The sequence below is a fragment of the Corvus brachyrhynchos genome, unplaced genomic scaffold (genome assembly GCF_000691975.1).
Source record: "Corvus brachyrhynchos isolate BGI_N302 unplaced genomic scaffold, ASM69197v1 scaffold3, whole genome shotgun sequence".
Lineage (NCBI taxonomy): Eukaryota > Metazoa > Chordata > Aves > Passeriformes > Corvidae > Corvus > Corvus brachyrhynchos.
In genome coordinates this window covers 2,704,607-2,720,271 of record NW_008237619.1, presented here as the reverse complement: position 1 = coordinate 2,720,271, position 15,665 = coordinate 2,704,607, and the positions used below count along the sequence as shown (strand labels likewise).

Genomic DNA, 15,665 nt, shown 5'->3' with positions numbered 1-15,665 from the left:
TGCTGTGGGGGCACTGCACAGCTGCAGCTGTGAGCCCAGGAGGGAATGCACAAGGACTGGCAGACGTCAGGTGGCAAACCTGTTCTGTTCTGCATGTATCTGCAGCAAGAGGAGCTGGCTGTTGTTGCAGTGAAGTTACTGGGCTGGATTAACCAATGGTTTGAACTGGTGAGGCAAATGGTGCTTTCTCAGGACTGACTGTCATACCAATGCTTGAAAAACTAGTCCATTTGTAGTGAAGAAAGGTAAGAGAGCATGTAAAGAGAGCGGGCATTTGCAGAGCAGCAGACCTCCCTACTTGGAGATCATCTTACTTCTAAAAAAATGCTTTCACATTGAAAAAAAGAATAGCAGATGCCTCCTTCTCATGGTTGTCTGCTCATTTTGCCCAGTTATTGTGGTAGGGCTGAATGGAAGTGCATTTGCACAGGATTCCTGTTCCTTATCCTCTGTAGCAATGAGCTCATATATTAATGTATCCCTTCCTGGAATAACTCTGAGAAGGGCAGTGCCTGTAAACGAATGGAAAAACTAGTAGTCATTGAAACATGCTGAGGGTATTCTGGTCACAAGACAACACTTGAATGCAGATGAGTAAATAACAGAACAAGAAATTTATGAGAGGCTGCTGCTTGTGGTTAAGGAACCGGGAAAAGTCAAATTAGCATAGAAATGGATATGCATAGATTAGAGGAATGAGGAAACTAAAGTTGCACCTGTACTAAACTGAATTGGTAGGATAGATGGTTCCTACTGACTGAAATAACAGGAGTTCCAGCCAAGGTCATTTTGGAAAGCACTTACCTAGAGGCTAATACAGCCTTTATGCTGCCGGAACAGCTCTGTTGGATTCAAAGCTGGGAATTAGATGCCCTAGGTGAGCTCCTTATAGAGAACAGCGATAGCAGTGCTGAATTCAAAAGTCGTACAGTGCCACATGGTAAACCAGTAACAAAGGCAGGTAACAGTCACTTCAGTTGTCTTGCCTGATAAGACTGAGGGGTTTGCATCACACTGACTTCCAGAGGCTAAAACAAGTTATCACTGTCTTGCTGCACACCAGAGTGATCTCCTGGACACCTACCCTCTCCTATCCTGTGTCACACCATGCCTCAAAGCAGTTCAAGCAGCTAGCAGACTCATAAAAATCTTCCTCAGGAACTGGAACTCCTCCAGAATGTTTAGATCTGGCTTTCCATCATATATGTTTTCCAAAGACTGTCCTCTGTGGAGTACATTTGTACCAGCAGGCAAGAAAAGCTGAAGAGAGTCCTGGGCTAGTTTGTATTAGCAGAAAGAAATTCTTTAGAGGAACAGGTGAAGTCATAAAGATGTTAAGGTACAGATGTGGTGGAGGTTTTTTTCCCTATTAACAGCTGATTTCTTTTGGTTCTTGGCATAATTTTCATTGTCAAGTATCATCTTTAATTCAGTTATAATTGACCTCTCCTCACCCCTTTTTATGAGAAGCAAAAAAAGCTTTTTCATTAGAGAAGATAAAGGCACTTAGGTGGAGTGTGAATAAGCTTGAATCTGAAGCACTGAGGTATTTGTCTTTGTGATCAAGCGATGGCCTCTCAGTTCTGATGTTCACCTATGAGAATATCTGTCCTGTTTCAAAATTCTGCATATTTCTGACAAGATACCCCTTTTCACTTGACTGTGTGATACAGAAGTTGCTATTTTTTTCATTTTAAAAATGTTGGAGTTTCTTCTAATTTAGAATTTCTGACACGTAAAATGCAATTGTGATCTACTCCATGGGAATACTCAGGGTGTGGGTGTATTCTCCAGTGTTTTTATTTCATGTAAATTGCTTAGGCCAAAGGAGCCATGGAGTAAAGCTTGCTGAGCAAGTAAAACTTTGCCCATAGAGCTTTCTGGTTGCTCAGTTTACTTGCCTTGCTGCACCTTCAGCAAAAACCAACCTCTGAGACACGTTTTTACAAAGCAGGTTCATCTCTCCCTGTACTAAGCAGCTCAGCTCAGTTCATCCTCCTGTTTTACCTACTCCCCACCACTGCCTCTGCATTTTGTGACTTGCCACAATACGGAACAGTAGTTTGAACTCAACCATGTAGTGACTGATTTTTGAAAGAGGCTGTACCAGTCTCCCAGCTGCTTCCTTGCACCAGGCATCAAATCCAACAGTTCATCTTGTCTGCTTGTCACAAAACTGACAGCTGAGTCCACTCCAATCTACCAAATGGGTAGTTTATGGAGGTGTTATTTTTCTGGCTGGATCAAAGGTTTGCACTGCAGCCACCTGGCTGTTCAATCCAGTCAATGGGAAGCAGTGCGAGTATTTAGGCAGCAAGAGGCACATTTGGGCAGCCAGACCACCCCTTTGGCAGTAGCCTCCTGTTTGGATGACTTAAGCATGTTCAGTCTGAAAGTTCTTACCACTAAAATTTAACACCTTATATTGGCCTAAAACTGAAAAGATATAATTAGTAAAATCATTTCAGTAGAGTAATCCAGAGACTTTATTGCTGCTTCTTGATAAAGACCAGACACAAATTAATTAACCTGATTGGAATTACTGGCCCTCAAAATCTTTCTTCCAGGGAGACCAGTAACTACTGAAAGAAAGAGATAGAGGAGGGTCTTGAGCAAGTTAATCTGTGTAAACTTTCAGGAGTTAATCCATGTCTGCTAGAAATTGAAAATACTCCGTATTCCAGTAATTCTTTAGAGGGCTAAAACTGGAACTGCTTCTCAAAGTAAACCAATTCATTGATACAATAGTTTGGGTTTGTGTTGCTGTACCCACGGTGAGAATCTGGCCAGGCTATGCAAAGCCTTGTATCAAGTGCAGTCAGAAGAGATTGCACAATGCACAGACAGGTGGAAACAAGACTACAAAATGGGAAGGGAAATGAATTTTCCATGTGCAGTTCTGAACTCTTTCGGAAGGGTTCTGTTGCATTTTCTCACAGGGGTCAGTAGCAGAAAAGTTACGCATGTGTCAGTGGCTGAGATTTATTCCCCATGACGATATTAAGGCTCACTGGAAATTACAGAAAAGTTCTTTAGAGGCCAATAGTGTCATGAGGTGATGTTCTCTGATGCATAGATGCTGGGTTTGAACATAAAGTTGCTACCTGTAAAAGTTTGATTTAAAAATCTCCTTCCTTACCATGGAAACAAATCTCTTAACTTGATTTGTTTAGGCTTGAATCTGTAACAGCTATTATCTCTCCCTAAGATTAGCAGAATGATCTCTGAGCTCAAGGCAACCTGGTGTGTGGTTGATGTTGTACAGGACATGATGAACCCCATGAGTGGTGCTTGTGGCAGCAGTGCAGCATTTTAGAAATGTGAACATGCACCCAGGCACATTAAAGAGCCACCTTTGTCAACAGCTCTAAAATACAAGTTAACCAATGCAGTCCTTGCACAAATCACTGGCTGGTAGAAAATCTGTCCTCCAAGTTTCCTCCTGTGAACTTTTTCTTTCACAGTAAAATTAATCTTAGTGAATGGCACACTTGCCATCTCTCCTACTGAATTATATATTCACTTCCAGCACTTAGTTGCTCATTTGAAATCCTGTGCAGTTATGTATGCATCAAGGAAACTGTTTAGTCTGAGGAACTGCTCAGGCTGCCCACATCCAAACAGTTTGGCCTTCCTTGGAAAGAGGATGTTTTGGAAGAGGTGGTCTTCCTTCCTCCCACCTCCTTTGGAACTGAGGAGAAAAGCAAGAGGAAAATATGGTGTGGAAAAGTGATGGGTTTGGGCTCAGAATGGAAATAACAACCATATGAGTGTTGGATCCTGCAAAAGGCTGAGGAGCTGATAAATCTGTGTGTGTCACTGTTCTTGTGATGTGGTTGTGATGCCTGCATAGCAAAGCCAAGGAAGGAGCATCTGTGAAAGAGAAATATGAAAACTCAATTTGATGTCACACTTGAAATCATGGCTTGGGATCTGGCTGATAGTGCTGGTAAATGAGTAACAGGAAAGCCTTTCAGGATAAAATTGATGCTGCTGTTGTGAATCCTGCTGTCCAGCGTACTGTCACTGTGAGCTTGTTCCAACAATTTTTGGATTGAAGTCTGAACCTGCTTACTAGTTTTTTGTTTCTTTAGGGCTTGATATAGGTCCATTTACTGCCATCCTGGGTGGTTTTTTATTAACACTTTTAAACCCTGTCTTAATAGCCCAAGAGTGTGTTCTAGAATCTGCCACTTGTGGAGACTAACATGATGTATTTTCCCTGCACATCAAGCATGTCTATTCTGTTTCCTTTCCCTAACTCAACATGTGGAAAGGAGGGGCCAATCTTCCATAGTGTATAGATGTGTCCCAGAGGCTGGTGACTGTCTCAAATAAGATGTTCAGACTCTCACAGGAGTGGTGCTGGAATGTGAGGCCCTTGGGAAGATGCCCCAATGATCTCCTGAGAAATCTGTATTCCTGTGTTTTGCAGCAGGGTGGGTCCAGGATTTGCACCTTTTTTCATCAGCCTCCTACTTGCCACCACCAAGGACTGGAGTAAAAATAGAGCTTAAATGACATAGTTTTAAGGGGGGGGGGGAAGAAAAAAGCACCAAGCTCTGTGTTCTTACTGTTTTTGTGCTGTCATTTGAGCATGAGTGATGATTGACAGCTTTTAAAACTCATGTGCTCAGGACACTGGCCTGGGGAGGCTGATCTGCAGACAGATGCTGTTGTGAAGTGTGCACGTAGCCCTGGCTTGTCATGGTATCACAGGATGCCAGGAATGCTTGTAGATGAAGTTAATACCATGTGAGCTGGCAAACAGCAAATTCTGAGCTAAAATAATTAATAATCAATGCTGTTGAAAATGAACTGTTGAAAAATTAGATTTCACAGAATTTCTACAGGGTTTTTTGAAGGTTTCCTGCCTTGTTAGGAAGGGTGATGCCATCAATTAAACTTCAGCGGCGCTCTGCCAGTACGGAAGGTACTGCTGGTGTGCTGGGCTTGTAAACAAAGATTTGTTTGTGAAGATACTGGCTTAATTCCCATTTGAACTCTTCTGGAAAGATAGTAGGGTGGTATGTTTTTCTTTGCATTGAGCTTTAAAATTATTCCCTGGTAGAAATGGAAATGAGAAAAAAGTATTCTGGCATAAAAGCATTTTAAAATAGCTTCTACCTGGAGTCAGCAACCTTTTTGGTGTGCCAGATAGCAATTTGCCTTGCCAAATTATAGGTGAAACATGCCTGTAAACGGGGCTGGAGGCTGGGATATTGCCTCTTGGATGCTGCTTAGCAGCCAACAAGCAGTGTGTTGTCCCTAAAAGAAGGCTCCTGGCTAACCTGACTCCAGAGCGTGCCCAAAGCTGGAGGCTGCTGCCTCTCCCCAAACACCACGGCTTCCACCAGTGTAGAGTGTCACTCCAATCTTCTCACAGGCTGTGTTCCACAGGCAATAAAATCCAGAGATTGCATTGACTGATCTCTGTTGTGAAGCTGGATCAAGAGAAAATGGCAGCACAGAGGAACTTGCCAAAAACACCAGTCATGGAACTCATACATGTAGTTGCCTATGTGGTTGCAAAGTCTATTAGATCTGGACACTTAAAGAAACTACTTGGAAAGCTGTTGCTCAGGCTGGAAGAGACTTTCCTTTAAAAACTTTAAATTAATATTTTGGGAGAAAGGTAAGCTTTTCAGTTAGTGTAAATAGTGATAAGGAAATCATAAAATGTAATTGCAAAGCCCAAGCATGTGTTAAAAGGAATGAATCATTGTGTCTGGCTTCTTAAAAGTTATTGTATTAATACTCAGTGTGTATTGACATAATCTCCAGGAAGTTTTCCAGCAGTGTTTTATCTCTAGCATTTTTGGATCAATAACACAAAATTAGAAATGGTAAAGCTTTTTCTCTAATGGCCACTGCTGACTGGCTCAAAAAGGATTCCAGTCAACAATTTTATTCAGAAGCCATTGTCTCTAACTGTAAGATGCTGATTAGTTATAATAATATGCTGCCAAAAATTGATGAGTCATGCCAATAGTCAGATCAAGAGGTTTGAACAACAAACCTAAATATAGCAGATACAAACAAACTGGAGAGTCTGAAGTCTATTACCAAGGGCATTGCTAGCACAGCTGTTGGAATACATGGGGGAATATAATAAAAATTGTTTGCAATACAAAAATGTCAGCAAAAACCTGTTGTTGTCTCTTACAGGGATTGATCTGACAAATAACTCAGAAGCTTCTAATTCAAACACTGGTCCCAGGGTGCTTATTGCACATGAAGTTTAATTTTTGCTGCAGATGATCAGATTGGATTCTTCAAAATCTGTTTTCATATTCCCCTTTTCCTTTTCTATTTCATTTTTCCATTTGTAGAAGTGGGCATCGAAGGCCTCTTCCTGAGACTTTTCAACCTCAGAGCATGTATCATGAAATGTGGTGTAGAGCCCTGAGCAGATTGTAGGAGGACTTGTTGGCTTTGGCTGTGCTTAGATGTTCGGAAGGGGAACTGCATGTGGACAGCAGCTCTCCAGAGCAGCAGGGGACATGGCCCAGGGACACAGATGTCTCAGTCTGCTCTTGTGGGGCACAGGGAGATGACAGAGTCTGCACATGGATCTGTCACACACCACCTGAGAGCCTCTAGTGACAGAAGAATAAAGGAGTGCCAGCTGCAAAAATTCAAGCAAGAAACCTGGGAAAAACAAAATCCAAATGTGACTTGGTTAAAAGAAGAGAAGCAAGTGAGCTGCTGGTTCATCTGCTAAATATAGAGGAGAGGGAAAGCCTGGAAAGACTGTAACTGGTGACAATGGCATATCTGTGGGTGTAAGAGGCTGCACAGCTTCCCCTAACAAAACGAGTATTTACCAACCTGTCCAAACATTAGGGGAATCTTTATATGTAAAAGTGCTGCATCTATTCACTTTGCTTTATCTACTGATAGTTTAAGTGAAGGGCTTGTGTGGATCCAGGTGATGCCTTTGATGCCAGTGCAGGAGAGAAAATATTAAAACACTTCATAAAACATGATAATGTTCTTTTTTAGAGTTTATATCTGAAACTATCCTGGAAAGTAAAAATGTTGCCAAACAGTGGCCTTACACTTTTGCTTATATGGGTGTAAGGGAAATAAATATGTGGTTGCAGAAAAAGCTTTGCTGTGAGCATTTGTTAACTCCGATTATCTAGCAGGGGCCCAGGGTGTGTGCAGCTTGTCTCAGATGGCTCAAAGAAGCCTCTCTGCCTAAAGAAAATAATCCAAAATAAGTGTTTGATGGAGCAGCTATTCTTTTAGAAGAAAGGATTGCATCCCTCTCTGCTTCTTTTAGAGAATGGGACTTGCCTGAATTCCAGCCTCCATTTCTACTGCTGGAGAGTGGTGTTTCCGTGCTTTTCTTCCCTCAGCTGTAGCAGCTGAAGAATTTGGGTAGGATCCCAGATGAATCAGAAGGCTGAAGTGAGCCTGTCTCCAGAAAGAGGGTGTCTGTTTGCTGGCTGCTGCACGGGAGCCTGCCTTGTGTGACTGCAGAGCTCTGGAGGTTATGGGGTACCGCAGTGCTCGGAGGTTGCTGCTCCTGAAAGGCAGAGCTAATTCCCTGAAGAACCTGTGGCCCCAGTACAGGTTATGACTATGCATTGAAAAATTGCTACATTTTACTGTGCCCAGCAGATGAATGTCCCTCGGCACTAAAGCACTGGGAGGTGTCCTTGCTCAGCCTGCTGGTTAGGTGCCAAGTGGGTCGATGGTTTATTGTAGCTATTTCATGGCACGTTGATCAAACAGCTGGGTTATATGAGGGGGATGAGGAATGATGGCAAATTACAAATTCAGTTTAGGTCATGCAGGAATTACTTTGGGTGTCATATGAAGTTAAATGTTCGAAGGACTTGGGTGTGGGAAGTGTGATCATTTCAACACTAGAGCTAAACTGAAGGGAGAGGAAACATGCTCATTGCACATCCACATGCCTCAGTAGGTCAGGAACACACTTGTTTGATGTAGATGATATTTAGCTTTGTTGATTGAAGAAACATGAGTAATGAAATATTTTCTTTGAATACTATGTTGAACACACGTGTTGCCTTGTATAACGAAAAAAGAAGATGTTAAGGCAATAAGACAAACATTAATCATAATTTTCTTTCTTGGATCACTCTTAAGCAGCTGTCTTATTCATTCCTTCATTTCTACTAGAGGCCAATGAATTGAAATTGCAGTACTTTTATAGCTGCATCTGCCTGAGCCCACTTTGGAAATGTTAGCTCATTAGCAGGAACCCACTCTAAAATGCTCCACCTTGTTTGTCTCCAGCTCAGCACAACAAGTAGGCAGAGAAAGCACAGATTTTTCTCTTGGATAAAATGAAAAAAAGGGTTTCTGTTGAGTTTTGTGCACATGGGTCATGCAGCATGGACTCAGGCCCTCATGGCTTGTGGTGGGTTGCAAACTAGTTCCAAACAGTCCTGGAGGGTGAGTGCTGTGAGTATGTGGGAGGATCCACATAGCTCAGCTGGAAAATTAAGATCAAACTGCTTCATAATGTTTCTGTTGTTTGCATTTTCCAGCTGGGCTGTTTACACTAATATGTCTTTTTTAGTATTGCAACATGTGTGCTTCCCTCATTATTTTCCTCTGCCACCTCTGTGAATCAGCAATGACTTGTATAAAAATGAAAGGAGAAACAACTCGACAAGTACTCAAAGGCTCTTAAGGTTTAAGAAGGGATGGAAGCAGATGCTCAAATGTGACTAATCCTGCTTTTTGTCCTTTGTCAGCAATGACTGTTTTCGGCCTGGTGCTGCATCTGAGTCTGAAGCAGAGGAAATAAACACAGTGCAGGCATAATGCCATACAAACCAAGAAAGTTTTTTGGCTTAAATGCAGCCCTTTGAGGGTTTCCAGGTTCAGATTATGGGTGGTTTCAATTGCTGTTGGAAATTTCAAGGCATTTTCTCAGCTTCTGGATCAAGAACTCACATTACTGCATGTAAACCAGGCATGTGGACAGCCAGGTGTTCTCTGACTCCCAGGAAACAGTAGTTTATACAGAAGATCACACTATACAGAATAGTGTGTCAGTTTTAGGAGAGGATCAGCCAGTTTTAGTTGAGTTGAAAAGACTTCCAACTGCTCCCTGCCGTTCTTTGGAGGAAAGTAAGTTGTACCAAATATCTCAAGGACAATGAATGCCAGTACAGCACACTTGCTAGTCCAGCCTTCTTGTGCCATTATCCCAATGTGACACTGGCACATCTTCTGGACATGGGTGGTCTCCTCAAGAAACAAAGACTGAGCTCTCCTGCACTCATGTGAGTTCATGGGCTCAAATCACAGATCATGCTGGAAGGCAGCTCTGCAGACAAGGACCTGGGAGTCCAGGTGCACAGCAGGGTGCTCCCCCTCTGCTCAGCACTGGCAAAGCTGCATCTGGAGATGTGTCCAGTGCTGGGCTTCCCAACAGAAGAGAGACAGGGACATACTGGAGAGAGTCCAGCTAAAGGCCACTGAAATGACTAAGGGGCCAGAGCTTTTTTCACATGATGAAGCTCTGTGAAAGAGCTTTGACTTATCAGCCAGAAGAGAAAGCTTGGGAAGATCTCATCAAAGTATATAAATACCTGAGGGGGAGTCAAGAAGACAGAAGCAGACTATTCTCAAAAGTACTTAGTGCCAGGACAAGAAGCATTGGGCACACCTGAAACAGAAAATTCCATCAGAAACCACTGTATTTCTGTGTGGGTGGTCCAGAGAGGTTTTGGAGTCACCATTCTTGGAAATACTCAAAGCCTGATTGGACACAGTCCTTTGCAACCCACTCCAGCTGACCCTGCTTGAGCAGGAGTTGAACTAAAGGATCTTAAGAGTCTCACACCCACCTCAACAATTCTATGAAAATACAGTTGGATTGTCTGACGTGGAAGCTTGAATGAGGACAGCTTTATTTAAGTATACATTGCATTAAGGTGAATAGGTTTAGCTCAAAGCAGAGCAACCATTCTGGTTTTGTGAATACATGTGACAGCAGATCTCCTCACAGTCTTCAGTCTTCTGCAAGCTGCACTCTGTGTGGTGCCTCGCATAATGAGGAGGTAGCACTGCAGACACTGCTGAGCATAGAAGGGTATGATCTTCAATGGCTTTCTTCTTTTCTTCTATGTCTCAAAAGTGAGCTGTAGGCAATTACTTACTTTCACAAATTGGACTTTTCTGGATTTCAACAAGTATTCCACTGTGCAGGCTCTTCAATATGTATTAAGATGCTGTTTTGCCAGAAAATGTGGCTTTTTTTCTCTGCCAGAAGGTGGTAACATCTGCTTCTTTAAACTACATTATACTTGAAAAAAAATCTATTTCATTTAGTTTACGCTGTCAGGACTTGACTGACTTTTTTGCAGCCTTGTAGACTAAGATCCACTATATTTAGTCTCTGTGAAAGCTGCTTAGTCTAGGCAAAGGAGAAGAAAATCTGCAAGTATTTTCCAGACTTTAGATACTGCCCAGGTATTCAGAAGGGGAGAGTAGACCAGCAGCTTCCCCTCCCACCTACTTGGAGATGGACATTGAGGGGATGCATGACAAGTGACATGGGCTTGTTTTGTGCTCTCCTAAAGCTGCAGTTTTTCTCATGGCAAATTTCAGGAGAACTGATGACAATTTTGACTGAAATTTGGTGCCAAACTTGTGTAAAGTGAGGCCGCAACAAGATGACAACTTATGCAGATGAAACCTCATCACAATGAGTACAAATGATAAACACATCAACAAACGTTAAAGATCTTGTATCCAGCAGAAAAGAAAAAGCACAATTGGCTGACTAACAGGTGTAATAGGTGTGCAGGCAAGAGAAGCATACATTTGACTGACCTGTACTGGATGTTTGTAGCACCCCTTCTGTGGGGGAGATCCATGATTTCCACCTTTCCAGCTGCTCAAGTCATGATCTCCATCCCTGTCGGTCTGATCCATACTTGTGGCAGTCAAAGCAAACCCAGTGACCGCCTGGAGCAAAGGCTGCAAATTAAAGAACGTGGTGTATTCACATCAATTTATAGCTGGATCTGGGTGGTTGGATTTGGGGTGTTTCTTCCTAAATCATGTTTTAGTTACCTCCCAAGCATTTTCTTTGCCTCTGAAGGGGTGTAATTGGCTGTATGGGACTGGAAGCAACACAGGCAAGCTCACACTACCTTTCAGTGGCTGCAGCTGTGCACAAAGCTCTAGGACACTGAGACCCAAGTCATGATGCTTTGGGAAGAGTGGGGTATCTTGGTCATCATAGCTCTGTAGCCTGCTTACTTCCTAAGGCCTCAGGACTGATTCTTGTTAGTCTCTTCCTGATTTTGTCTTAGCCATCCTAGAGCTTTAGTTTTTTTTGTTCAGCAGCAACATTTCTTTATTATTTTTAATGACAAAGAAGCTGTTGCCTAATTTGTTTTGCTCTTGCTTAATTTTGTATAAGCATGTGGAATTACCTTAATTTTGTATAAACAATTATAAGAAGCAGTTATTAGAATTGAACACTTATTACCATAGCATAAATTAACACAGGATAATGTAGGTGTGGTATGACAGTAGAGGCCACCAAAGAATCCGAGGATGTGGTGTAAAGGAGCAGAGACATGGGGTGAAAATGGAGGGGGCAAAGGATGATACTGGAAACCCTAAGGCTATTGATGGCCTAACCATTCTCAGTTAAAAAACTGTAGAGCTTGACAAAGCCAGCTTTAGTGGTAACAAAGAGAAAAGGAATTTATGGAGAGAGTTTCTCACCTATAGCAAATACGGATGTAATAGCAAGTTGCACATCAGTGAAGAACGATTTAAGTTTAGAACTGTCCTAGAAAATGTATTAAATTACTCAAATGGAGGCCCTGAAGGGAAAAGAAAGAAGCTATTGATGGCATAATCCTCGGCAAAGGAGAGGAAGAAACCCCATCATGAACATCCTTCAAGCAAAGGACTGGGAATGCTAACAAAGTGTTTCAACCCTGGGCCCCTGTCCTTCCCCATGAGCTGATCTTTGAGGCTGACTTATGTCACCCTTGAGAGCCAGAGGGGCAGGGTAAGGGAGAGCAGAGCATAACATCAGGGAACACTCCTGTCTGGCAATCTTTGACTGCACTACTGAGCTGTGCATTGTGTCGTTCGGATAACTGGGACTCCGAAGGTTGGTATCATTGCAACTGCACCGTAGTAACAGTTTACTGTATTTTAGTTAGGCTGTTAAGATTTTAATTAGTCTAACATAGAATTCCTGGCTTCCCAAATGAGGCGTTTCTCCTTTTGCCCATAATAAGGCTTTAGGTGTAATAACTTGTCACATGGGTACTACAAGGGCTGAAGAATGATGAGTGTGTTCACAGAGAACAAAGGACTGTACAGATGCAGTGAAGGAAATCACAGAGAGAAGCAGACAAAGCCAGAATGATCCTCTTCCCAATGACTAATGATAGAATACTTGTGCTGTATTACTTACATTAGTTTAGCAATCTCCTGAGAAACCCAGTGGGAGGTGTTCCTGGTGATGTACGAAAGAAGCCAAAAAAAATAACAGCTGTCTGCAAGAATTTTCCTGCATTAGGTAAAGCAGGGATATGATGATGGGAAAAAAGGTTCAGCTGAGATAGCTTGCACTGTTCATGCCAATTTCTGCTCTTAGTTTAGCTCACAGTTGATTGGCTTCATTTCCAGGGAGGGGAAGGACTAGATGTTCCTAGGATATTCTTGCTATGTTTTTTTTCCAGATGGGCAATTTCAGCCATGTGATGGAATTGGGAATTGACATGAAGTTGACATCAACTAGAACCAGACACAAATTTAAGCAAATCCAGCTGACTGATTAGATGCAAAACTGTAATAAGGCAGTAAGAAGATGTGAAGGAGACTCAATCCAGCACTGTCCATGCTGATTATGACCTCCTTGAGAAATATTCCAGCTTTAGTGCACTGTTTGTTAATAGCTTCCAGTAGCCATGACATTTTAGGATGATTTAGGTCATACACATCTGTCTTTACCTGACGTTGGTACCTGAAATTACTGAGTAAACGATTGTGTCAAATAATTTATAGCTACATATTGTGACTACTCCTAAGCAGCAATCAAAGCCTGATGTGTTATTTGGATATAATAGAAGGCCTTAGACTTCTTGGAAAAGACACTTTTTGTGGAGATTGAAGAGGTTTGCCTGTCGTACTGGCCTAAGGCCTGTGAGACAACTTTTATGGTTTAGAGCTTTACGGGCTTTTACTGAGACACTTAACAGAGACTGAGGGTTGTTACTTAAGATGGTGAAATGTTGCTTGTTTACCCTGCAAATATTTGGAAACTAATTATTCCTTTTATTCTCAAGATCTCATCATGAATTTGGGGAGTGTTTTATCCATAGGGTAGAAACCTTAAAAATAAGAAAAAAAAAAAAAAAACAAAAAAAAAACAACCCTCAATCCCCAAACATGGCAAAAGTAAACAATTGAAGACTAATCACAATGTGTTTGAGGTAAGTGGAAAAGGTGAATCTGGGAGTGTAATTTGCATGCTTGGATACTTTCTTGCTGCTTGTATATAGAAGAAATATATTTCATATTACTTCTCTAAAAATCTTAGCATTTTTTAAAAATATTAAACTGAAATTAAGGGGTTTTTTTCTTCATGGTGACAAGGAGGAAGAAAGTTTTTTTCCATGTGTTTAATAATTTAAGTTTCTTTTGAAAAAAATTTAAGGGAAAAACTACTAATTTGCATTTTCTGTGTTAACCTCCAAGAAAAAAATTGTCCATGTTTCCAGAAAGAGGAGCCACGTAGCAGCAGTGCAGTGGTGCTGCCAGCTCCAGGCTTTCACTGAAGGGTAGCAGCACTGGAGGCGCAGCAGCGAGCTGGGAGCTGGCTGCCACGTGGGGAGACAAATGGGCACGGGAAATGGCGCAGAAACCTCTCACGGCTCTTCCACGGCACACCGGTGTGGAGGGCGGAGCTGGGATGCTTCATGAGCAGTGCTTTGCACCTCACCTGGTGCTGGCCTGGCAGGCTCAGCCTCGGGTGTCAGTGGTCACTCGTGAGCGGGGCAGTGGGCAGGGCCCCCTTGCTCACGCACCATGTGCAGCCGGGGTGACCTCGGCTTGTCTTCAGGACAGGGGGCAGGCTGAGGGCAGGAGGGGCCTCAGGCAGTCTCCCTGGGCCTGTCCTGGGGTATCCTCTGCAGCCAGGGGCCCTTAGCACACGGGGAGAGCGGATGGAGGAGGAGGGACTGGTGCAGCAGCTCTCAGTTCTCAGCTGGGTGTGGCTCTCTGGGCAGCTGGTGGGTTCCGGGCTGAGAGCCCCTTCTGGCTGCAGTGACAGCCCCTAAACTTGGGGCCGGGCAGGGAGACCCCAGGAGCATCACTGCTCCCAGGATGGGGGATGCCAGTGTCCCCAGGAAGGATGGGGGCAAGCTGGTGTGCTGACTGCAAAAGGAAGTAACTCTGGATCGAATACTCCATGGGCATTGCTGGGGAAATTAATAGTGGTTGGTACAAAAACGTGGCAGAGACCCTTGTGCTGTGACAGAGCTCGGCATCGTGCAGCACCCTGCTTGCTGGAGAGGCCTGAGCTCCACCGTCACAACAGAGACAGCACTTCAGGCTCCATTCTTAGGGCACGAAGGCTGCTAGAATAGAAAATTCTTCTCTTTGCTTACAAAGCAGGCACGAGGGAATTGATCTGATCTAGCAGCAGGAGCTGGTACTTTATTGTGCAGAACAGCAGAAAGCCTTGTTCAGTGTGTGTGGAAGGGGGTCAGACAGACCTACTCCACTGACTGGTAACAAAAGAAGGAAAATACTGATTCCTGTTTACTGTATACTGAGCTCCACAACACATGGGTTGTGGTTTTTATCTGTTTGTTTTTTCCCCTCATGCAGAGATGGACTCCCAGGTTGAAGCTGTGGCATTAAGTGCATGCTGCTCTTCCCCTGTGAAATGAGGTGTTGACCTCAAAGTCTGGGGTGAGCAGATCTACAGTGTCTCCTCCTCATGAATTATCTTTAATCTAAAAAAGAACTTTTGCCTTCCAGTGATGCATCTGTTTCGCTTTCCCAAGTTGACAGCACTGCTGATCGAGTGTGCTGTTTGGTGCCACAGGAATGCAGTTTAAGAGAAAAGTGAGTTTATAAATGATTATTAATCCCTTGGCATCCACAGGTGCAGGTGGATGGTAATTTGATCTCCTCCACTGCATGAATTATTCACAGATTTGTTAGAATTTGTAGGTAGACATTAAATGATTCTTCTGTACCCAGGTGAGATGAATGATGGGAACAAACATAAAAACCAGGAAACAAAAAAACATACCTCTGCTCCAAAGTGAAAAGTCAATACATATCCTCATAGTGATTTGGGGGATTATATCCTGGACCTTTGGGTCATGGTGATCTGTCAAATGAATTTGAGGAAAAGGAAGGTGTTTAACAAGATGGAGAAATGCAAAAAAAAAAAGGAGAATTTAATTGGAATTATCGAATTTAGCTGCTCTGACAGAGATATATATTCCTCCTGCAGACAGTTTGTTGGAGAGAGTCTATTTTAGAGGGAGATGGTTAAGCATAAAGTATGGCATTAAGTCTTCAGCCTTGGAGCTATGATTGATTTATTTGGAAACAATGAGTGATCATGTCCTAATGATGTTTTGAAAGCCATGAAATGAAGTGCATTCCACTTTGTGGATGACCCT

General features: G+C 42.8%; 1 protein-coding gene across 2 annotated transcripts in view; it reads left to right on the top strand.

Moving 5' to 3' along the window:
• The window catches only part of NECTIN3 (nectin cell adhesion molecule 3), a 135,074-nt gene that overhangs the window by 53,239 nt on the left and 66,170 nt on the right, over positions 1-15,665 (top strand). The window lies entirely within an intron of this gene.